At 30.8% G+C, this 26,049-nt stretch overlaps 1 protein-coding gene across 20 annotated transcripts in view; it reads right to left on the reverse strand.

Annotated features, from left to right (window-relative positions):
• LOC145245781 (SMAD family member 4-like) overlaps window positions 1–26,049 on the reverse strand; it is a 474,109-nt gene that overhangs the window by 261,372 nt on the left and 186,688 nt on the right. For all 20 annotated transcript variants that reach the window (XM_080107423.1, XM_080107427.1, XM_080107414.1 and 17 more), the window contains one exon: window positions 19,384–19,419. The gene's annotated coding sequence lies outside the window, so the exon portion shown is untranslated. The remainder of the gene's footprint in view (window positions 1–19,383; window positions 19,420–26,049) is intronic.

Raw genomic sequence — 26,049 nt, forward strand, 5'->3', positions numbered from 1 at the left:
TTTGTGATACTTTTAAACAATTGTGTTCCCTTTAGTGTCTGTGTATGCATATATCACATACACAAACACACACGATAACTTGCATCTTTATAGATGAATTCCATGCTATCACATTTGCCCACGATCTGCCTTCTTTGTCCATCATTTTGAAAGTGGCTATTTTAGTCCAGCTGCAGAGCTGTATGGCCTGTCGCACAACTGACAAACATACGTCCAATTCCTGCTGTCTATATGCAGAAATGGGATCATGTGCACTCAACAGATTATATTTTCAAACATTACCACTCCTCCACCACTACAGGAATTTTGGTTATGTTTGGGTGACCAATAAGATCATAGATGGTTTTATATCATTGAATTGTAGTTACAAACGCCTGTATGAGTATTCCTAAGCCTCCATAATTAAAACCAGTGGTATAGTAAGGCCAAATGACCAGTAACCACTTAAGCAGCTGGTTTTAAAGTTTCCTTCTTCTAGCTGGATTGTCATAGACATTGTCGAGGAGCAACATCTTGACCGTATATAACTATGCATATATTAGTGTTGGGACGATTAATCAAAATCATGAGTTTTGAGGGCAACGGAATCGGAAATCTTTGTGCCTATTTTCTGATACCAAAAACGATTCCTTTAATTATCTTTTTTTTCTTTTTTTTTTTTTTTTTAATTTTGTTGAAAACAAGCTTCCATTGCTGGTAATAATAAATATTTATTGATTTTAAATCAAAACTAAAATCTATAGATCTCTTCCCCCCAAAAGGTTTTATTTTTACATTTGAGAAAATATCTACACATTTAACATGTTTTTCTTGTAATCAAGAAAAAAAAATAACTTTATAGTTAAATATTTAGAAATTCATAAAGAATTAGAATCAGTAATTGTATCGGAATCTGGAATTTAGTGTGAAATCGTCCCATCACTAATATATATGCATCTCTACACATGTGCGTGTGCAGATTATAGGTAATGTGTTATCCTAGCATCCAAGCATGTAAGTACATATATACATATATATAATACACTAAGATACATGTTAAATCCCAAAGAAATTAATTTTGTTTCAGATTTCTCTAAATAATAATTGGGTGGGGTGGAGGGGACAATTTTTTTCTCTAATATTCAATTAGTGCATACAATTGATTCTAAATGAGAGTATACAAGCAATTTTTAAACTAACGCCATGGTATAAAGATCACTGGAAATATTTTAATGAAAAATCTTTACTCATTCCATATGATGCATCTATTATAGATCTTAGAAAAAAAAAAAAAATTTCAAATCAGAAAAGAGAAAAGTTCTCTTCATCCCATTTTTCTTTTCCACTCAATCATCTTTCCTTGTTCATTTCTAATGATATATCGTGAGAACTTTCTCTTGGCTTTCGCTCATCTGAAGATACTGAAACGTCACATGGAACGAATAAAACATTTTTCACATAAAAAGATTTCCTGCCGTTACTACTTACATACCTAGATTACACTTGGCTGATACAGCTACAAATGGTTAACTCATATCCGGCTAGGAATTTTTTATCCTCAGCCTCCCAAAATCCACCATACCTGTAATGATCCAGTCCCTGTTGATTTTGTAGTGGGAGTTTAGTTCTGTGCAGTTCTAGGAGGTCCACTCTCCCAGGCTTTACCTTTTAAGAAAGGGTTAGTTTATTGCTAATCGCTTGAGGCGTAATCGCTGGTTAATATCATCAATATCATATTATTGTTACAGCAATTTAGTAATGTTATGCAAATATAATGACTGCTATTATAATCTTTCACTTGGTAAGAGTATGTTTTTCAAATTATATAATAGACAAAAAATAATGTCTGCTATAATAAATAATACATAACTACTGAACAAATAAGTTAGGCCTTTATTTTTTATTCATTTATTTTGTCAAATCTATATAAACGAGTAAAGAAATCACAAAAAAATTATGACAGTAAAATATAGAAAGTTGACAAACGATAAAGATATCTTTATTTCTTTTAAACAGAAATAAAATTAATTTGAGGATGTTTGTGTTGAAATCATCAAGTGGAAAAGAGAAATGTTGGATAAAGATAAATTAAATACAAGTGAATTAAAAAAAAATTAATAAAAGCTCAGGGAAAACAAAAAAAAACTTTGAAAATAATTTTTTGTGTTTATTTGATATTTTTAATGAATTAAATTATGGCTACGATTATAAAAGATTAAAATATTGATCTCCATAAAAGAAAAGGAAACATTTTTTTTTTAAACATAAAGGTAAGTGTTTTTTGAGAGCAAACCAAATTCTTCATAAACCTATAGATCATCACAAGTGGTCAGTCGATAATGGCTGTACAAAAGATGGACAAACTACTCGACTCAACTGGTATTTTTAGAATATTTACCACTAACCATACCTAACAGTGAAAAATTGCCAATTGCTAGAACTCTCACCGACAATTACCAATTGGATCAAAAGTTGGTCACCAGAAAAAAAAAAATTAGTAGAAATATTCTCATTCTAGAATTATATGTATCACATAAAGTGGATTACAACTATTAATGCTACTAATGCTTTTGTTTTTGGCAGATGTAAGACTTTTTTTTACTGCTTTTTATAGTTTGTTGATTGTTCTGTTTTATTTTTCTTTGAAATCCTATCAAATAAGCACCGAATTTTTACATTTAAAAAAAAAAAAAAAATTCAAATGACCGGGGGGGGGGGTCAATTTTCTTTTTAAGTTAAACATAAAATGCTAAGTTAACTTGGTGATTTTTCTATCTATTATAATAAATACTTCCCCGGAATTTTGCGTAACTGGTGATTATATTCACCTTAAACGTTCAAAAATTGAATATTAAAATTTCAAAGTAGAATTTATTTAAAAAAAAATTTTTTTTAATTATATGGAGATTTGGTGCTTAATCGATATAGTAATTCATTTTTTTTTTTTTTTTTTTTTAAATATTCAATTTTAAAGATTAGTGAAGTTTTCAGAAACATTTACATAGACAGCAATAAACCCTATCTAAAATTGAATATGTTAATAAAAATAAATAAATCAATATTTAATTCATAGTAATTCAAAGATTATATTTCTAAAGTTTAAAAACAATAATTTTAGGGGACCTACATGTTAGTATTATTTTATTTATTTATTTTTTTTTTATTCACGACTGCACATAATTTACTTTTATTAAGCTCAAATAGAAAAATATAGTTAAAACCTGATGAACTGATGATACTAACATCTTTCTTTTCATGTACGTTTTTTGTTTTTATAATTAGGTACCTTGATTAATTCATTTTTCATGAAAGAAACACACCCACAGGTTATACAAACTAGTGTTGGGACGATTAATCAAAATCGGAAATTGAAAAATCAGAACTTTGCAGAGTATTGAAATGGCAATTTGAGCCTTATTTAAGATTCCAAAAATGATCCTTTTAATTTTTCTTTACAAAAAAAAAAAAAAAAAAAAAAAAAAAAAAAAAAAAAAAAAAGGAACCAATTTATTTATTATTGCTTATCTACAACATAAGACTAAGGGCCACAGAACTTAGAATCCCTTTTCCAATTCCAGCAATTCGAAAATAATTTTTTTTTTTTTTAATCTCCAATTCATATTTAGAAATTAAATTTCTTAATACGAATCAGATTTTTTAAAAAATATTTTTTATATCATTATATCAAAAGAGTTATTGTTAATATCATATTTATTATCATTACAATGATAATAGTTAATACTCCATTTAGTAATGCCAATAAATACAGTAAATACAATGAATGTTATTATAATCTCTCACTTGGCATGAATGTTTTTCAAATTATATAATAGGCAAAAATAATGTCTGCTATAAATAATACATAACTACTGAACAGATAAGTTTGGCCTCCTACCTCCTAAAGAATCGGAATTGGTAATTGTATCGGAACTGGTGAAAATTATGGAATTGTCTCATTAATATATATATTAAACCACTCCTGATAAATGGGGATGTCATTAAATATGCATGACGAAATAACATATAGAGTTGTAGCAGTGTACGCATATTATATATAATGCTCCCTATCTTAGGTTGAGCATTTAGGGAGTGATATACAAATTACTATTAGCGTATGAAGTGATGCCCTTCGTGTAAAAAATCGAGCTTAGGTATTTGGATAATGTCAAAACATTGTTAATTCACGGCCCGCATAGCAGAACCGTATAGCACAATTCTTAGAAGCTCCGACTGTCATTTGGGCGATCAGGTTTCGATCCTGGCTTGAGGTAAGTTGCTTGTCTGGCCAATCCGATGAGCTGTGAAACAGTACTGTATGAGGAAGAACTGTGTGTGTGTGTGTGTGAATTAAATGAAAATTGCTTTTTCTGAATTCTGCTAAAAAGCGGAGGTCTTAAATCTCCAACTAATATGCAACCAAACATTACTAAATTACCTGTTCTTATTCCGTAATTATTTATCATATTAATATTGACCATTATTTCTATTAATATCATTTTTTGTTTTTATTTTCACTTATACCTTTGACAGTTATCTTCACCGATCCACCGCTTTGTTAACACAAATTTTTATTTCAACTATTTATAGGTAGTAAATGTCATTTCAATTCAATGCTATTTTAATCAAAATTACTTTCTCTTTTACGACATTCTAACAAAAACTTTAACTTTATAATTAGGTACTTTTATGTTGAGATAGTCTTTATTATTTTCTTAAGATACGGTAACGAAAGAACTCAGTTTCCTCACAGTAACAAAATATGACACCTGTAATGTAAAATGTGTCGGCCTTTATTTCGTTTCTATGCCAATGCTTTGAAGACTTGTTATAAAATGCCGTCACTTTTTTTTTTTTTTTTTTTTCGTTTCAATATGGTGTATTTGAATGTATCTAACAGTGTCGGATTAAAAAGCCCCCTCTTATGTAGGAACCAGTAAAGGAATAAAACAATCATTTATGTTTAACTTAACTCATATTTGCTAAAGAATTGTGAAGCAAAGATTCCCGGGCAACAGCGAGAGCGTACAGCTAGTAATTGTCTGTATTTTTGAGATGAGGTGTTTTCATTTATTGAGATTGTCGGACTGACTTCCTCATCTGGGTTGTTCCTATTTACAATGCCTCCCCACGGGACAGAGTTAGACAACAGGGTCGTTTTTTAACATGGAGAAAAGGAACAAAAATAAAAATTGTCTCAGTCGTGAACGATTTCTCCTCCACTGACAGAGAACAAGAAATTGAAGTGCAGCATCTGAAGAACAGATACTACACTTCGATCTTGTCCCGAAGGCCAATCTCTTGGTTGTTATTGTGACTATAACAACCAAGATGAGGAAGTCAGTCCGACAATCTTAATAAGCATATAGCTAGTTATTTATAAATTCAAGAAATAAAAACAAAAAATAAAAAACTGAACAATGTCAGTTTAACACACAAATCTACACGATCAACAATTCTCATGCTAAAAAATATATCCAATTACTTTGATCATATGTATCTATTCATATCTATATGCATATTCGCATTTTTTTTTTTTTTTTTTTTTTTTTTTTTTTAAATAAAAATTCAAATAAGAAATTTCATATTTTCTATTGATCAAAGAAATTCAATGAAACAAGAAATCAGTTCAAATGCGAAACGTTCTTACTCACAAGAATGGATATTCTTAATGTGTATAATTCTGATTAGCATTCTTATGTGAATTGTATTTATATTTCGGCTGATATATTCTCTGGCCTTCAGGAAACATCTTTTCGAATTTAGGAACCTTCCAATCAAATTCAGGGAATCTGTGCAGAATTTTTAACTGAACCCTTTATTTGATGTATGGGAGGTAGATTGTTCTCGTTTCATCAAACTTTAGTGGGTATAAGTGTTAATTATATGTTATTCTTAGTTATCACCGCCTCGAGCAAGGATTAAATCTTCAAGTTTTAGAAGATTGGCACTTAGAACTGATCGGCAATCAACGCTTTTTAGCCATTAAGCCATGTGCACAATTCGAGTAGAGGGTGGAGGTTTTTAAATTATGTTGCAATTTTTTTTTTTTTAAGCGTGCCTTAATGATGAAAATGCTATTCCAAACTTAATCGTAGCAGACTGATTACCGTAACCTCTAAGATTGGGGGGGGGGGGTTAAAAACAAAAAATAAATTATGCAAGACAATGAACTTTAGCTGAAAAATAAGCTAAATAGTATGTGTGGAAAGAAAAGAACAGATGCACAGGAAGACGTACATATAATGGAGATTCGGTGTTTATTGATTAAAAAACTATCATAATCCTAAAAGATAATACTAGCTGCAAAATTCCAGCTCTTGTTGCATCTTGTGTTTGTTTTAAAAGAACTTCCACAGAATGCGTTCTGCTTAAGTTAATGCACTTCTAACTAATACCCCTCAATATAAATAAACTAGCTGCAAAATAACATCCCTTCTCTGTAGAAGCCCCTAGATTCTGGGAGATTTCCTACTCAGACAGCTTGCCTTTGGGATTCTGTTTCTTGAGCGTAGAAACAGGAAAAATAATTAAATGGAAACAAACATCTTGCTCCCCAACTTCCCCATCCAGGCTGCTCTATAAATCTAGCCACTAGCATAGCAGCCTCTTACGCTTCAATGGCAATGTAACTTATTTTGGAATGAAAAACAAAATGTTCACAAAATAAAATTTTGCATATTTTTTTTTTTTTTTAAATAAATTAAGTCTTGAAAAAAAAAAGATTAGGTTAATTTTTTTTTGTTTTGTTGCTCAATATTTACGTTTCATGCAATGAATTAAAATTAGTTTCATTACAATGGACATTTCTGACTATTTTACAACCACACACACACACACACATATATATATATATATATATAATAATATGTATATATAAAAGTCTACGTATGCTTCTAGGATAGTGATTTAGTTAGTTTAGGTTAGGGTTTTTTGAAGCATGAAAAACAATGTTACTTTTTGCACACACACACACATATATATATATATATATAGTGGTTAGTAACTAAGTTCACACCGTTTGTGTGCATGTTTTGTAATCTAATATTTTTAAGAATTTTATTTTGGAATTTGGCTTCTTTATTTTTTCTTTTGCTTCTAACAATTACAATGGCCATATATATATATATATATAAGGTTAGCAACGAAGTTCACTGTCAGCGTGTGTTTTGAAATCTAATATTTTTTACAATTCTATTTTGGAATCTAGCGTTTTTTTTTTAAAAGTTAAATTAGTTTTTTATTGTCAGAACATTAAAATGTTCTGTCAAGAAAAATGAACATTTTCGAAACTTTTTCTTCTACCATGAGGTACTGAAAATGTTACTGAAGATTTGGAAGAAGTTGCAAACAAGAAAGAATACGCTAGTGATTAGTTAGACTTAAATAAAATTAAAAAAAAAAAAAAAAAATTTTTAAAAAATTACAAAAACGGCAGGAAAATTATAATTCTGGTAATACCAATAAAATTTCAAATTTCACAAAACTCAAATTTTACTATCATTTTGAAAACTTACAACAGTAGCTTCGTTTAATTTGTAAACTAATAATGCAATAGAGTCAAAAATTTTACATGTATCATTTGAAGATTAGTACTTTATAAAAACCACATGGCTTTTATTATTGTTAGTGGTGCCATATTCAGCGATGTGTTAGAACCAGAATTGTTTACTAACAAGCTCAGTGTGATGAAAACTAAGTAGATTGGGATGGGGGGGTCTGCTTTAAGATATGCATTTGAATTTAAATTTATTCTCAGTAGACTGCATGCTGTGTCAGAACTGAATAAGACTGCATTCATTTGTATGTCGTGTGTACAGAAAATAACTAAAAGAAAACAGGAATTTCATTGATTCATTATCAATTTGTGTAAAGATAAGGCTGGGAGTTATGAGGGTAAAAGTCAAAATGATTAAAATTTTTCATGAAAAAAAGTATGTCAAATTGCAAAACTATGCTATGATATGTTACAAAATGGGCAGTCAGTTTTCCCCTTTAAAGACAAATTATCCTTTTTGAACTAACATTTTTTTTTCTCTACTTGCCATAATAATGCAAAAATAAACGAATCTTATAAGACTGAGTTTTGCTTTTTAAAATTAATTTGCTTTGACTAATGGCGTGAAAGATTTATAAAAAAAAACAAAAAAGATTGTCTTTTTCATAGATTGTTCGTTGCTCTCAATTTGAGATTCTCATTTACTCAGTATTATCTGAGAAGGTAATTTGGTAAACTCAAGTCTTTCACAACCAAGTCAGAATTTTAATTTAATTCCTCAATTCCATCACTGTGGAAATGATATTTTACTTTTCAGGCTTGAACAGAGCATCATTCGATCTGTAGTCGAATGATCTACCACTGCACTATATCTCCAGATAGCAATAAATGTTTTTGTTTTGTTTTTAAGAAATGATTTGCTGAGATACTTTCCTGTAAAAATTATTTTTTTTATCTATAAGAGAGAAAAAAACTATTTTTAAGATTAGATTTTTTCGATTTTCGATATTTATCAGATGACTTTCTACATAAAACATATCTAAGAACACTGCCAGACATATAAATTACCTGTGTGAAATTTGCAAAAGATAAGCTCAGCCATTTCGGAACCTATGAGAACTCACACAAAAATCTTTAGAAAAGGATATACAAGAATTTCACTCAATTTATAAGTGGGTGATTTCCCTGTTTAATTGTCATATGGAGGATAAAACAGATTAAAAAAAAAAAAAAAAAAAAAGGTGACATCTTGCCGAGAGAAAGCTTGCAATGGTGTCATATGAACTCAGAACATTTGAAAAACATTATTGTCTGAAACACGCAGATGTCGACATACCAGTTTGAATATATTCTCAGATGTAAGTAAAAATTCAGTTTTTTAATGTAAACTTTGTTTCAACTGATTTGGAACACATGTTTTACTGATATTTTAATTAAGTTTTATTCATATTTGACAGATAAAAACATCAAGATTACATTACTGTAGGGTTCTTGGCAATGCTCTCACACCCAATTCTTGTTCTGACATTTATCTGGTTCTTTTAGAGTGTAAAACTTAAATTTCTTGATGATGGTTGGACATATTTAGTTCAAATGATGGAACATGTATTTTTTAATAATGACATTTTATCATGATAAATCAGTTTGACATATTCATGCGTCTGTATCAACTGAAATGGTAACAGTATGGGTTATGGTTCTTGTTGCATTTTTCTTTGTGGTGACAGTATTGGTCAAATTTGCTAATATAAGCCGAGGACATCAATAATTTTTTAACACCATTTAAACATTTAAAAAAAATTTTTCTATGTAAAATTTAGTAATAAATAGAATATTTCATATAAATAAATAGGACCCCTGATTCAGCCATGTTCTTTGTTGTTGTCCAGAAGATTCCATCCAAGTTATTAAACCAGCCCCTCCTCACGGTTGGAAAAAATCTATGTGGAGGTCAATTAAAAACCTGGTTTACAACAGTGAAATATGATAGAAAGCTGATCCTGGGCCCTCGTCGATGGAACCGGGATTGGCCAACTCTTATATCTAAGGTGTGGTGAACTATCACACCTGGTCAGCATTTATTTGGGACACAACAAATTCTCTGGATATAGCCGGCCGAACTAATCCAGGGTGAATGCCGAAATAAGTAATAAACATAACATTCTGTTGAAATTTCAGAGAATTTAGAAGAATTTTTCAAAAGTTTTGATTTTCAAGCTCAAGATATTAAAATGCCCCTAAATAACTCTTCACTCGAAGATTAACTTTAATCATCCATAATTTCTCCAAGCTTTTCTCTAATGAAATGAAATTTACCCAAGAAGAGATATAAAGATCAAAACTATGGTCATGTGATTCATCATAATATCACAAAAATTTATTGCCATATATATATATATATATATATATATATATATATATGGTAAAACTGGTAATTAGTAAAAACCTGGAGAGAGTGCTCAATACTATTGCAGAGCAGATATGTGTTTTCTTTGTTTATTTTTTTTATTACCGTTTTATCTATTTGGTACAGAGAAAACGGTAATAAAAAAATAAAACACACACACACATATATATATATATATATATATATATATATATATATATATATATATATATACTAGCAAAAGTACCCGTCATTGACTGGGTTCCAAAACAGCCTACAGAAAATGGACTCTGATTTATGAAAGTATGATAGGTTATGAAAAAGGGTTGTAAAGAGATAGCTTCGAATTTGGGGGTATCAAAACCAAAGCAAAATATGATGAAAGTAAAAATAAAATAGCTAAACCCCATAATTTATTATATCATACATGTTCACACTGAAACACTTATCACAATATTCTGTGGATCTATATTAAAAAACCTTGTTAAACTTTGTGACATATTTCCATTCTATGGAGGTCAGATGCGAACGAACACCCCATAATTTTATTATACCATATTTCTTCAAACTGAAACATAATTATCAAAGTATACTTAAGCAGATAGATATGAAAAGTCTTTAGTAAAGTTGGTGCTTATTTCCATTCTATGGAGGCCAGGCACGAACGCAGACCCCACAATTTTATTATACCATCCCTATTTAAGTTAAAACATACTTATCAAAGTATTCTTATGTACATCTATATCAAAAACACTTGTAAACTTTTTTTTTTATTTTTTTATTTCCATACATTGTGGAACAGGCGCGAACGCAGACCCCACAATTTTAATGAACCACCATTCTGCCAAATCAAACATACCCATTCCTGTGTCTCGATACATCTTCTATCATTATATGTAATCAGTTTTTTTAAAATAGTCAGCCATATAGGAGCCTATTCGTGACCAGACACACACTCAGACATTCAGCTTTATATTATATATATAACTGCATCAAGAAATGCATTGATCAAGATGCAGTGGAAGTAACTGTTACTGCCTAAGATAAAACCTCGTGATGGCCTAGTTGTATGTCAAAGAGAACTATTAAGATTGTGATGGCAGTATTTTTCAACATTTTCTTAGAAAAGACAATTTCAGAGCATTTTTATAACTAGAATATTTTTTTTTAATTCTAAAATAAAATAAATTAAATATATGAACAAAAAGTCCCAAAACATACAAAAATATTGTTAGTAGTGGTTAAAGCCATTGACAAAAACAATATTCAGTAATCATAATTGTGAAGTTCAATAACTAAAAATTATTGCTGTGTACTAAAATGTTACAATTAAGAATTATGGTAATTGAGATCATCTATATATATATATATATATATATATATATATATATATATATATATATATAAAAGCGAAAGTGTGTGCGTGCGTGCGCACGTGCATTTTTCTGTATGTCCGCCAAGGGCTTTTTTCGCCAGGCTTCTCAGTCGGCTCACTCCTTAAAACTTTTTATATGCTGCCTAATTCATAATATCTACGACTTAAGAACGGGGGTTGCGGCTATCTTTAATTTGCCCAACTTTAACGCGCTATTTTCAAAATATTTTTCTATCGCCACGAATGATAAGGGGGGGGGGACAAACTGGCTTGCAGCGCAAAACTAGGTCAAACATCACGCAACTTAACTTTCTCGCACCTGTCAATTTCACTTTATAAACGTTAACTTACAACCCTTATCACTCCCTCTCCCTTCATGGCCGAGACGGTTAGGTCTTAGGGTTTTTTTCCATTTTGTTTCCACTTTCGCGTCAAGGTTTCGGAGTTCAAGCCTACCTTCCTACTTTATACCTCCAAACATCTGGCTTTTTTTTTCCTTTTTTTTTTTTAAACAGGGTTGTTTTGATCTAACCTCTCCCCCAACACACACCCACAAACACCTGGACAACGTCGGGTACCTCCCGTTAGTCTATTTTATATAAAGGGCAAAAATCTGTATGTATGTATGTATGTTTGTATATCTGCTTAAAACTTTTGACAGAGGCGACGGATTTTCACAAGATCGGTATCATTTTGAAGCTTGACGCTTCGGATGACAAATATCGAAAAATTGATCAAAAACAGTAATTCCTTCACCTTCAACTGGGCACTTTTGTACAGATGGGTCGTTTTTTGTTTTTTTTTTTTTACTTAACCATAACGCTTTTGTCTCATACCATCATAAACTTTATCTTGAGTGATACACTGTCCCCAAGTGAATTCCAATAGCACAGCTAAGTATGTTTACTTGCTTCTCACTGCAAATGACATTAGTTTACAGTGTGGGATTCAGCCCCCTTAAAAAAGAGCATTCCGAAGAGGTGCAAAATTTTTTGTGATTGGGTTTATCTATATTCCCCAGCAAAGGTGCCTCAGCTGATCGACGATAAAAAAAAATCCCCCTTTTCCTGTAAAGATGCCCCCCCCCCCGGACCAAACCGGAACCACACTCCACTCTGATAGAAGTCGATGGATCCTTATTAAAATTAAATTTAAACAAATTTAAATCATTGGGAGGGGTGGAGGGTAGTGGATTGTGGAAAAATAAATAAATCTTCCAAACAACATTTCATTATATGTTAACAAAAATTACAGGAAATGGACAGCATTCAACTATTGGCAAATGTATATTTTGTATTGTCTGGCTAAATACTACAAGCTTTAAAAACAAGGTGGGTGGGAGGAGGAGGGGTTACATCTAAGTGAGAAAGAGATAGAAATTTAAAAAAAAAAAAAAAGGTTTTATGTTTATACCACTAACTACTATGTCATCATCATTGTCTATCAGGACATTTTATTTTCTCTTTATTTTGGCTTTCAGTGAGAGAGGGCAAAGTTTAACAAAACAGCTGGTTTGACATAAAAATTAGATCTAAATGTATTCAGTTTCAATAGAGAATGCATTTCAGAAGATCACTGCTTATTTGCTTAGTAGTGTTGAGAGTTGAACAGTTTCCGGAACCTCATAAACGCTCAATATATTACTTAACTTTAGGAAAGAGTAGCAATTAACAGAAAAAAGTATTGAAGAATTGAAATAGTATTACTATACACTAGCCGATATTCATATGTAATATATTGATGTTAGCATTCTGTGGATGTCCAGTGTAAATGGAGACGCTCTGATATAGTAGATTTTTTTTTTTTTTTTTTGTTAAAACTGCAAAAATTCCGGTCATAAAATACGCTTAAGTATATTTTAATTCTTGCATATTTCGTATATATTATAGAGTTAATGTTCTATAGATTTTTATATATTATAAAGATGTGATTTAAAAAATCGCAAAAAAAATATATCCATATGACTTGGTTGCATTAGCTTGAATCGAAACCGAAATAAAAACTTATGAAAAAAAAAAAAATATATATATATATTACACTTTAGTTTTTTCAGCCATAATCGAAACCGACACCAAAACTTATGAAGAATTCGTGATAAAATTATTTTTTTTTAAAATATAAATAAATAAATAATAGATGGCTTAAGTGCCATCAGCTATAATCGAAACCAAGACTTATGAAAAATTCTTGGTAAAATTATTTTTGACAAGAATGGAAGTACAATAAAACACACGCCATCATTAATATATAGATTATTCACATGATTAGTAAATATTTTGTCTGGATACTTTTTGATCATTTTCATTATTTACACCAAGGGCTAACCACAAACACTACTTGGAATTTATCAATAGTATGAGAAATGAATGAAGGTGATCATTTGTCTTAATTAGGCACATTTTGATCCAATCATTCAAGCACCGTTCCTTTCATCCTTTCGTTAGGGATTCATCACTTTCACCTCAGCAGTCACCACAATACCACATTTACTGTATGGACTACTCTACTTGAAAAATCTTCAACGACTTAAAAAAGCAAGTAGATTTACAAAAGATTTATGCAATTTCATTATTAAAGTAATGGAGAGCAGGACAATAAAACACCCAAAAAAGGGGGAAAAAAAGGGGGGGGGTACTGATAATTTTTATAATCAGAAAATTCTAAACATGATATTAGATTTTCGAACAATTTTAAAATGGATTTTATTCCCATTGATGTCTGATAATTACCAATTACTTTTTCATTTTGGTGATAAAACGTTTTTTTTTTTTTGTTTTTTTTTTTTGTGTGGTAGAAGGTGATATGGATGAAAACACTAGCATAATATTATACAGATTAATATCATTAAAAGAAAAACAATGTCAAAATTGTTAAACCCACATTATTAGTTTAATACAGTCTAGTTTCTGTCAGAACACAATATGATGGATGGGCTGGACTAAATTTATGAATATACGGAGCGGGAGGAGGGAGGTCGAAAAAATAAAAAATTAAACTTAAAATCTTGAGTTTGCATCTTTTAAAATCAATAACAACGATTCAATAATTGAAATATTTTCTTACATGAACAAAAATAAATTTCATGGTTGAGTAAACTGAACCAGACAAAAAACAAAACTTTTTCTACTAAAACTATGAGAGAAGGAAGAAAAATACTATGTTATGCCATTACAATATCATTTTTTTTTTTAATTTGTGTGTGTGGGGGTGGGGGGGGTAAATTTTTTAGTTTTAGATCCGAACTATTCCCAGAAGAACTTGTGCACCTTAAAATGTGAAAACTACACCAGATATAAAGTCCACAACATCCGTGGTGTTTGCAACAACCAGTAAAGAGATCCTATATTATTATTATTATTATTATTATTATTATTATTATGGAAAGTGACGGTGGTCTAGTGGTTAATGACACTGACTGACAACCTTGGTGTTCCAAGTTCATTCCACAAATCACTTTCACTTAAGATGCTGGCAACCTTCTCATGGTCCCTTCAGATGTCTTTCTAGAAAAAATTTGAACTAGAAAACTATCATGGAAACCAACGCCAACAATAGAAAACTATCATGGAAACCAATGCCAACAATTATTATTATTATTATTATTATTATTATTATAGCGTTCGTCAGGCAGATTGTTGGGAGGAGGGCATTTGATTAGCATTCTGCTGTTACGCTTATAGATTTCAACGCTTGTGCATGTGTTTGTATTTTTTCAGTCACATAAGGAAATATGTGAATCAGAAAGAAAAGAAAATGAATCCTTGTATAAAATCAGTGCTTTTTCTTTTTATAGATTTTAGCTTTTTGATGGTGACCTTTTTATAGTCAGTGTCCTTTCACAAAGTTACAATCTGTCCTTGTATTTTTTTTTTATTATTTTATTTATTTATTTTTTTTTTTAACTATGGCATCTTTTCCACATGTGAGTAATGCAATGGGTCAATCTTCCCCTCCTCCATATGTATTAATGTTTCACCTTTATCCACGCTACTCATTAGAAATAAAAGAAGGCAATGCATTTTCATATATTAATTCAATGTTATAAAAGATAAAAATGTAAATCAGTACAAAGCGTCAGTTTTCTTTGCCTGACAAAACTGGCTTGCAGCTACACGAGTCGCCGAGACGGATGCAATATGCTTTTTTGTTTTGTCTTGTTTTTTTTTATCAAATATTTGTTAATGTTAGCAATACATGCACTCTTGAATGCTTTCTACTTAAACTGCAAAAGAAGTGGAGAAGGGTACAACATCAGTCTTTTCTGGGTGGTATTTCTTTAGAATTGAAAAAGTAAAGAAACACAGAGTTCTTTGTTGATCCTCGAAATGATTCTTATGCGTTTCATGGCTGTTGATTTGAAGTGTGTGTGTGTGTGTGTGTGTGTGTGTGTGTGTGTGTGTGTGTGTGTGTGTGTGTGTGTGTGTGTGGCGTGCGTGCGTGTGTGTGCGCGCATGTGTGTGTGTGCATATGTGTGTGTGGGTGGGTGGGGGGTCCTTAGGTTTTTAAGATGAAATCTTATCCGCTTCTCATTTATTCTCAAGTTTTTATGTCCCTTCCTCCCTTCTTTGGAAGAAAGCGACAGTCTTTGTAGAACTGCCATTCTGCAATAAGCTGACATCTATTAACACATGGCAATTTGCTATTTGACATTATTGGGGGATCGGCGCAAATTAACAAGTTCCATCATTCCATAACATTTAATTTAATGTATATTTTTAAATCACTCTTCCCATTAGAAAACCCGGACATTCAATCCAAACATTTAATGATAAAAGGGTTACTTTAAGCTTTGGCGCCACTTTTTTCTTTTTTATATCTCGGCACCAAAATCATCAGCGTCTAGACCATTCTTGTAATGATGTTTCTGGGTTGTTGCTGGTCCTGTGCAATTCTAGGAGGTCCGCCTCCCAGGCTTTACCTCGTCTCTTTGAAAGGAGGTATAGTTTATTGCTAAGGCACCCTCTACCAAGGAATTCTGACAGGGCTGTGCTGACATTTTTTTCAGGCTGGAGTGCTCCTCTTTGAGTGCGCTAGCTTTTCAATCTCATTTTCTAAACGTTTGTGTCTAATTTTCCCATCATGAGAGAGAGATAAATAATTTCAAGCCTGGCAGAATAATCAACAAACAAAGCCTCCTATAGAAATGCTTGGATGCATCTAAAGTAAGACATCCATTCATTCTATATATTCAGAGATGAAAATTTTATTTCAAAAAGATCAACTGACAGATACAGCCTCTAGAAATACAAAGATATATCTAATAATTAAAAAAAAAAAAATGTTTGTCAGCACAAACAGTTACTACCTATTTATGGCAAGCAAAAATACTCAGCATTGTCCAGTTGGCTAATTTGTAAAATCTAAACTCGTGATAAATGTAGCTATTAAACCTAGGAATGTGATATTTGATACAAATGACCCCTTACCTATGTTCTGATACTATGGACTGTCCCTACTCCTCCCGATTGCTAGGTTATAAGCAAAATGTTAATTGACACTATAAAAATGATAAACAAAAAATAAAAATCAATAAACAGCAAATATATTGAACTCTACAGATGGAATGGCACCCTGATAATTAGTTGTTAGTTTCTGGCTGATGATACGCTGGAGGTGATTGAGAAAACCAGACATCTAGGATTTCCAATCAAGAGTAAATATATTTGGGGAACTGGTTGTTAAGGTGTTAGAACGTTTGAGATGAGCAGATGCATTTAAAGGGTTGTACAACCGAGTTAGTCTTAACCGAGATTCTGAACTAGAAAAAAAAAAAAAATATGGAGATTTAAGTCAGATTTGAACAGTAGCAGCAGGGAACCAACAACATACACACATGTTGAACAAGTCAATTATATAACGTACATATTTGTGATATCATATATTTGCACTGAATACATGTGAACTTTCAATAATGATTATCAATACTAGAGTCCACACAGCCAGACGATAAAACCCAGGACACATTTCTTTTTTTTTTTTGGGGGGGGGGCAACGATCGGCAACGGGTTTGCACAGTTATACAATGTAAATTGACCACAGTAAGGATGCACAATAAACAAATTGGCAGATTACCGATTATCTTTTATCAAAGGCTGATTACTGACTAATTGGCTGATTAACTGTTTTTCTAACGCTGATTTATTCAGCAGATTTTTTTGTCATAAATGGTATTAATATTAATTTAATTATATTGTAAAAGAAGACAAGTTAACTCGCTTTTTTCTTTGCTGATGAAAATTGAAAAAATTTTGACCCATCCCCTTAAATAATCAAATTCTACCCAACTTATATCATTAACAATTACTACACTATCACTTTAAATTCATTCACCCTTATCCTTGAGTGGTCTTCGAGCCTTGATAAGTGATTCCATTGTAATAAATAAAATAACAAAATTCAAAATATCACTCCATTAATAAATGGAATTGAATATGTAATCCTAGCTTGGGTTGAACGATAAAATTGTTGCCTTAGAAATAATGACATGATTCCATTTCCGTTTCATGAAAAGCATTTTTCCTTTTTTTTGTTGCAGACCATCTAATAGTTGGCCAGTTGTGTACAAATCTCAAAAGCGATAGGAGTCTTCTATTATGTCTGAAAGTGACACAATATTCAACGATCAAGATCAGAGATGTGCTGCTGTACAACTCATGCTATCTCCTGATCCAAGTTATGAAAACAGGACCATTGTCAGCACCCTCAAAATGCACTGCTGGATTGCCACAAATAACAGGAATGTGTGCAAGGTGATGAAAACAAAGTTTCCAGCAACAGTTATGGTCTTTGGTGTGGTTTCAAGTGAAGGCCACATCATGCTACCTCTCAGCTTCAAAGTTGGCACCAAAGTGTACCTGGATGTGTTGAAGTGCATGGTAACCTCCTGGTGCAATCAGGTGGCTGCTGGTAGACCCTGAGTGTGGCAGCAGGACTCAGTGCCATCTCACAAATCCAAAGAGACCCAGGTTTGGCCTCAGAAGAAGTGCTACGACTTTGTATCCTTCTCTCACTGACTCCCTTCCTTCCCTGATCTGAACTACATAGTTTGCTCACACATCAAGAAAATCACTAACATGACCTCCCATGACACCAAAGCGAACCTGGTCATCGCCATCCACCAAGTATTCAACCAGTTCCTGTCGGTGCTTGTGAAAAAGGTACGCTCTCAGTTCTGGGCCAGCATCGAGGCGGTGATTGAGGCGACTACATTGAATAGATGTCAGCTCTGCTACATAATCAAGTTACCTGAATTGTTTTTTGTTTTGTTTTTCAATAAAAGTTTTAAAATAAAGCTGTAGTGTTGTTTTTTTTTATGGTGACAAATTAATCGTTCCACCCTATGGGTTGGTGCTTAACCAGCTGGTCAACATTTCTCAAATAATGTTTTTGATCACTGCACAAACATGTCAGTATACCAAATAAAAGATCAAAGATTACATTTTGTTGCCAAAAGATTAAATGATGGTATAGACTAATTTTAAAATAATTTTAACGGTAAACAATCATCACAGTAGCATATGCTCATTAAATCATGACATGAATCTGATTTATAGTGCTTGGTAGGCAAACAATACAAGATGGCGTTTGTATGAAACAGGAAGAGTGAAGGAGTAATAATGAAAAATAGTGGTTAAAGAAAAGTGTGCATTTAATGATCGTACAGAAATAAAAGTACACTTGAATTAGAGAAATGAAAACCTCCCACTTTTATTTATGACTTAAACAAATATCCATCAGGACTTGGTATTAAAATTACTAAAATCGATTGAAAACAGTATTTTAGTTTTTAATAAAACCGACTTCTATAATGCCATATTGACTAACGAATTTTTTTTTTCTTTAATCTATCTTTTGTTATTAAAATTATCTTACAAATATGGTGTGAGAATTTTTTTTTTTTAAAGATAAATTAAAAAAAAAAAAAAAACATCTAAAAGTAAAAACTAAAAACACTTCCAAACAACGACAAGTAGATATAATTAATAAATAGTGATTCAGAAAAAATGAAAAAAAAAAAAAAAAAAGTATATATATATATATATATATATATATATATATATATATATATATATATATATAAGATGTTGTTCACATCGGGTTTTTAAAGCTTTTTATGAGTTTACATTAAATGAATTAATGCCAACTTACCAGGAAATATTTGTGTGGTACCTCCTAATAGTTTTACTGCAAGAAAAGAAAAATTAGTATTAATTTTAGATATATTCAATTTTACTTAACATTGTATAACGTTGTTTCAATAAAGTAGAAAAGTTAAAGAGAAAGAAAACAAGATTTATGTAATTAAAATACATTCTTTTTACTTTGAATTTCACAATGATGAACCTAAAGTGATTCTGAATATTTGATTATAATTGAATTAAATAAACTCAATTTGTATAATAGTATTTCCACCATTTCTATAACGAGTAAATGAATACAGAAAACAAAAATAGGCAGATTTCTTGATGTCTACTGTTCTAAAAACGGCAAAATGTTAAAATAACCAATGACTGATAAGCAAACTAAAAGAAACAAACTTACTAGTGTTCTAACAATCTACCTTTAAGGAAAATTCAGATAATTTTTTTATTTCTTTAATTTTAATAGATAATAGACATCAATTAGAAAATATTCCCAAAATTTCAGTTTTTTGGAGGGGTATTTGAAAAGGTTTTAAGGCGACATAATATGGGCACAACCTCTGATTTGAAAATTCAAATATTTTAAAATTACATTGAATTTGATCCCGTCATTAGACATCAATTAGTCCAGATTCTTTCTCAAGAGTCCTTAACCTTACAACTCCTTAAATTTTAGATACTTTTTTTAAGAATCAAAATCATGCAATGGATTTTTATCAAAATAAGTTTAGTGGCATTATTTTATGTTGATTTTAATCTTTGTAACGGGGGGGGGGGCGTAAAAGTGATGAAAAACTGTTCAGTGAATTAATTTTACCCGTCCTAGGAAGAATACTCCTTTAGTTCCTTCAGTAAAAATAAAAATTTCTGTTCTTATCTTATATACAGCATAATCACATTGACAACCGGTTCCCATTAGATCACTCAAGTTAAGCAACACTGAGCCCGTTTAGTTCTAAAATGGGTGACCATTTGAAAATTCCAAATGTTATGTGATCTTTGCATTGTTTCTCATTGTCCTCCTTGCCACTGGACTCAAGCAGTGCCGATTCAGCAGAGCTGTGGTTGCGGATTGCACAACCCTTGCCTGACAGTTATACACACAACTACCCTTACAGGAGGTATCCATTGTCTTTCAAAACTAAACTGGGGTGACGATGTTCTTATCTTGGTTATTATATTTACGCTTCAGCAAATGTAACTTTCTCCAGGTGCATCTTTTCAAACTAAGGACAATCTTCAGAAGTTTGATGATACAATCCTTACTACAATAATAAATGAATGCTTCTATGCAATCATGGCTGACGAAATGAGAACAATCTACAGACTTATGAATTAAATTGTTCAGTAAGTTCACTTTGATGTCTCCATTCCAGAATTCTGAACCTTTTGGTTGAGATAAGATTACAACCGTGTTCTTCATCAGTCTAGAACTCTTAAATGAAGGTAAATTTTACTTTTTATCTCCAATCCAAGGTGTCCCATTTTGGGGAGCTGGATTTTCCCTACATTAAAAACCGACCTTATGTTTAACTACCCTCATGAGGTGGCAAGTAAATAAGAATCAATATGAAAAGAGAACAATCCAACTGTAAATTATCTTCATCGAAAAAAATTCCACAACATAAAATATTTATAGTCTAACAGCAAAACAAAAAATTTTTAACATTAAATAATTCGCTAGGTTTGAGGTGTCATTTAATGAACAAGCGAAATCAATTCACGGATTTTCATCTGTTTGTTGGATGAAAATATTTAAAAGAAAAAGGGAGAATGAAAAATAAATCATATTTAAGATCAAAAAAAAAAAAAAAACCTAATTATTATAGAAACAAAAACAGAAAAGAAAACGTTATATAAATGTTTAATTTATATCATGCTTTATTTCCTAGCAAAAAAGTTTAATTATTGTCGCCACAAAAAGGTCAAAATAGTATTGATCTTATGAGTTTCCATGAAATTATTTTTTAAAAATTGAATAGCAGAAATTATACTGATTAATAATGTAATTGAGCACTTACATCAGAGAGATTTAAAAAAAAATAAATAAAACCAATACTTTTGATAATCTCAAATTAAATTCTAATATTGATATCATTCATGGCCATCTCAATAACATGGCAAGAAATTTAACATTTGAAGTTCAACTTGAGCCAAGATTTACAATGAATTAGCACATACCTTTTTTGTTATTAACACTTCACTCTCATTGTTACAAGAAATTTTCATTTTGAAAGAGGATTTTTTTTTATCATTATATACAAATTTAAAAAAAAATATGCGGAGTCCCTCACTAAGAGTGAAAAATGTACTTTCACCATGACTAATGTTTGTGAAAAAAAAAAAAAAAATCCAAGGTATGGTTAATGAGAAAGGTGTAAACAAATAAATGGACGAATGATTTTGGGGGCAATTTTACATTTATAATGCCCCCTAAGAGGGCAACCCGAATTATCCCAGAAAATCTGTTCCGGCAAAAATTTACTTCTATCATGACTAATGTTTGTGGAAATTATTTTTTAAAAATTCATGGTGTGGTTATTGAGAAAAGTCTAAACGGATGAATAAGAGTGAATTACTAAGTCCAATCATGCCTTTGTCGAAGGGGGGGGGGATAAATAAATGAAATAAATATACAGGGTGACCCCCCCCCCCAAAAAAAAAAAGCTAAATGGAGGCCATCTAGAACATATGCTGTAGAACGGAGAAAAAAAAGGCCAAAAACCCTAGTGTTTTGATGTGATGTTTTGAATATAATAAACTAGTTATGACCAAAGTTTCATTTCATTCGAACACATCACTAAGAAACGGGGCCTAATTAGAGTTGGGACCCGTTTTTTTTGAGGGTCACCCCATATTTTAAAAAATGCATTGAAGTGAAAATTATTCATTAAAAATATTTTTATTCAAAGTTACTTATCGTTTCATTCATCGGAATTTTTGTTGTAAAATCTAAAATTATCAATTAGCTCATTATGGTTATTTGGTATGTAAAATACATAAAAAGATCAAACTATTCTCAGAGGAATTTTTCTGTTTTTAAATGCTATTTCGATTATCATAGAAAATCCGCATGATCACGTGATCTGTTACATGGATGGGCAATGTATTATTTCAAAAGTATAAGTAGTCAGATACTGAAGCAGATGGTGGATTTAAAAAGTAAAGCTAAAATCCTGTCAAAATTATTCTGTTCATTTACTAATATCTTACGAATTATATGAACCTAAAAATAAATTTTAAAAATGCACATACTTAACTTTGAGTATAGTCTTAACTTAAATTTTTTCCCTAGAATTGCACACAAAGAAATCTCGTGTCAGCATTAAATAACCAAAAGGTGCCTAACATTTTTATGATCAAGGAAAAAAAAGGAATATATATATATATATATGTGTGTGTGTGTGTGTGTGTGTGTGTGTGTGTGTGTGTGTGTGTGTGTGTGTGTGTATATAGTGTAAAAGAATTATTTTTGTATCTAACAATGTTGAATACGAGTATGAAAAGTGAAATCAAACAAAAAAAAAAAAAAAATTAAAGTTTTCTTCAAAAATTATCAAGTCCAGCTTACAACAAGAAAACTAACGGCTCAAAATCGACAAATTCTTGGAAATTAGATAAAACTATAAGTGATTAAAAAGTTTACTTTGTGTAACAGTTTACTACAATTTCATAACTTCAAAAATCATTTAAATATCTTCAATTGGTATTAATCGATTGATGTCAGTGACGACATTTCTGTTGATCTGACACCTTGAAACTTCAATAAAGTTAAGCTAAGTACACTTATCGTGTATGTGCGTGTGCAAAATTTGTATCAAGTAATAAACTTCATAAAATAAGTGAATTTTTTAATTAAAAAAATAATCTCATGTGAATGCAAATAAACAAATTTATGAGATTCACGAAAAACCAAGGGAAGCATTTCAAAAGAACACAAAAAGATGGAATTGTCACCTAGAATAGTATTAATTAAAATATGTGCCACAACGATTCATTCTAGCTTAATTACAAGAAAGCATGAAACTGTGATCGTGAAATGATGAAATATTGTGACAGAATTGTTCAAAATGTTCAATCCTTCACGACTGAGACAATTTTTATTTTTGTACCTTTTCTCCACGTTAAAAAACGACCCTGATGTCTAACTCTGTCCTGTGGGGAGACATAGTAAATAGGTACATTAAAAAATTTATCCCACTTGAGTCTGTATCTACTAAGAAAGGAATGATCAACCAATCAAACATTAATATTCAAAATACAAAGCATTTTTAAAAAAATTACCTGATAAGACAGAAATGAACAATGAATAAAACCAATTTTCTTCAAAATATTAAAACCGTAGCCAATGCAATATAAAAAGATTGACAATAAAAAATCTGTCCCGAAACAGCCAGTACAGTATGAAAAAATTGTGTGTGTAGTAGTAGTAGGAGGGGGGGCAGTTTCAATTTGTCAGATCATCATTTTGTACATTTCCTTTTATCAGATCAGAGAGCACCAGAAAGATTGCTCACGGTTATATTTCAATTACACTTCGAGCTGATAGAAAATGGAAAACATAAATAAAATAAAGTCCTCTTCGCATAAGAAATTGCATTCAAGGAAAGAAGTTCAAACTTTTTATTAATTTATAAACCAATAAAACTTCTTTAAAAAAAAAATAAATAAATAAAAAATAATAAAAAAAAAAATCAAATAAAAGATTTCAATATTGCACCCATTGTAATATCGATCTATGAACTAGGCCAGATTTGCATATTAAAATAAAGTAGAGAAAACTATTTTGTTGACCCCCCCCCCTCCTCAACTTCAGTGGATCTACTTTATATGTAATTAACTGCATCTATCCACCTCTGCCTAGTACGATTTTTTTTTACTTTAAACTTTCATTTTTCTTTTTCCGTTTATATCTTTTCTAAATCACAAATACTTTCAGGTTTTTTGTTTTCACTCTTAGAGTTAAAAATAACTAGTTACATATATTATAGAAACTACATCAAATGTAGGGAACAAATACTCAAATTCACACAAAAAATTGGTTATTACCAAAATATACATGATGTTAAAAACACGAAACATTTATTTTGAAGAGGCCATCATCAATGTGTGTGAAATTAAATTACAGTCAAATAAGAGAAATGTATCACCTAACCGTTAGTTAATACAAATATTTCATATTTGTTTTTCTCTTTCAGCTATTAAAACATTAGGCGATGATGTACAAGAATAAACGGGGGGGGGGAATATTACCAAGGGCAAGAAAAGTTACTTTTCTATCTATATAAGTTGTTTTGTGCATTAAATCATTTTTAAATCTTTTTTTTGTTTTATTTTGGGGGAGGGGGGGGGGCTGTTGTTCAATTAAACAGTATGATTAAATGTGTTACACTAGAATTAAATTAAAACAAAGTATATAAATATCACAACAGAAGCCTCGATAATCACTCCAAAATTGGAGAAAAAAAATAAATAAATAAAAAATAGTTCAGCTGAACATTATATTTTTGTTCAATTGGTGACAAGTGCATTTTTGTTTTATTTTCGATTTTGATACAATCATGGTGATTATTAAGGTCTGGCAGCCTTTTTTATTCTAACATAGCATATATGATCATACTTTTTGACTTGCCTTTGGTAATAATTTTTAACTCATTTTTTCTTGTTAATGATTGAAAACCCATCACAAATCATTAAAATTGCTGATCTGTTAACTATTTCATGAGACTTTAAAATTTGATCATACTTTCGCAGTCTTCAAACTGATGGGAAGATAGTTCCTTTGTTCTCTATATTTTAAGGAACCTTTATAACAACCCTTCCCACAATGCATCATGTCTGCAAGAGAGATAATTTTACATTTAAAGGTTTTAAAATTACTCATTTAGGCGATCCAGAATATTAAACGACGCAAGACAAGTCTTAAGGAGGCAAGCGATGATAGCCCCCCCCCCCAAAAAAAAATAGTTACCTGTTTATGTTAGGCAAAGGAATTCAGTCAGGAAAAGTTTTGTACTAATTTTTATTTGAAATAATTTCTGTTTTAAGTAATCAAATGTGCGGTTTTATTTTTGTTTTTTAAAGAAAACATAAAATATTTGTTTCTTTCTTTTAAATTCAAAATTTTTTTTCCTAAATATATTGAACTTTTAAAGAACAATCCCGCCCATACAAATTTTGTTTTCTTGCATTTTGGACATTTCCAACAATAACTGTCCCTGCATAATCTGACGTCTCAGAATGGTAGATTCATTCTACTAGTCGATGGACAATTTGTATGAATCCGATTATTTGCAATTAGATCATGTCAAGCCAACCATCCGTATCCTTTAGTAACAAGGAAGTTGAACGCAAATTTCATCTGGGGTTAGTAGATCTTGTACTATAGCATTTCATAATTATTTCAAAGTTAAATATTGGCAACTGGAAAAAGTTGAACGTTTACTACATCTGATCCAGTACTGTTTGGCTTACATGTAAATTGAATCACATTTTTTTGGAATAATCATCATTAGATTCTATAAAGGAATTAATGTATTTCAAATAGATTGAACAAATTATGAACGTGGAAATTTAAATCACATTAATACTATATTTTGAGATATATATATATATATATATATATATACACATACTTAAATTTATAAGTAAAATAAACTAAAAGTTAACTGTG

This window comes from Euprymna scolopes, chromosome 23 (genome assembly GCF_053919585.1).
Source record: "Euprymna scolopes isolate OS-2025 chromosome 23, ASM5391958v1, whole genome shotgun sequence".
Classification (NCBI taxonomy): domain Eukaryota; kingdom Metazoa; phylum Mollusca; class Cephalopoda; order Sepiida; family Sepiolidae; genus Euprymna; species Euprymna scolopes.